Genomic DNA, 932 nt, shown 5'->3' with positions numbered 1-932 from the left:
ACTGGGAAAAACTTAGGGAAAGAATTCGTTCGGTATGGGACGGATTGTAATTAAGACATATAACGCCTTAATTTTTTCTTTTTGTAATTTCGCATTTGACTTTCCATTTGTAAGCTTATATATCATTAATGAACATCTATGTTAACTTCTTGTGCATTTATTTGACGTTTGTCTTTTAATCGCCAATCCTTCAAGCATTTAACTGCTTTGTGCTAAAATTTTTGCACATTTTCTCTTGATATTTCCACCTCTTTTCCCAAAACTTTGGGCTACTTAATTCCATTTACTAGGCAGAATGTGGCCGCTCATATTCTGTCTCTTCATCTTCACCTCCCTATAAATGCACGTATACTTCGCACTTTCCATCTTCCATCTTCATTTTCATTCTCTTCTTTGAAACCAATTTGCTGCCATTGTTTGGCATTCTGACAATCAATCCAAAACCTTCGTCTTCTATAAAAATAGATTGTTTGGTCCGCCCATTTTACTACTTGTCTTGATGTCACCTTTGGTATGGGAGATATAGGAAATATTTTTTGGCCAGCAGCGAAGTTTTTCCCATCAAAGTTCTTCCCATCGTCTCTTTATTCTTTACAAGGGGTTCGATGATAGAAGGCAATTTTTGGGATGCTTGCGGGTTACTTTGCTTGCTGAGAGTGCTTCTCAGCCTCTTTGCCCTCCATTGCAGCAATGCATTTAGGAAGGCGGTGCGAGGCCAGTCAACCCTCTTACTCGGCGATCGACTGGGAGATTAGCTTACCTTTAATTGTAGCTTGTAGAGCATCTATTATTTGTATCTTGCAACTTTGTAATAAACGTTTGATAATAAAGGAATTTATTTGAACGTACTTCGCTCTGACCTTTTTATCCTTAATCGTTCAACATGTTTTGATTACACTTTTATCTGTTCACTTTCCCATAAAGAAGGAACA

This window comes from Olea europaea, chromosome 3 (genome assembly GCF_002742605.1).
Source record: "Olea europaea var. sylvestris chromosome 3, O_europaea_v1, whole genome shotgun sequence".
Classification (NCBI taxonomy): domain Eukaryota; kingdom Viridiplantae; phylum Streptophyta; class Magnoliopsida; order Lamiales; family Oleaceae; genus Olea; species Olea europaea.
The sequence above is the reverse complement of the archived record's forward strand: the minus strand, read 5'-3'. Positions refer to the sequence as shown.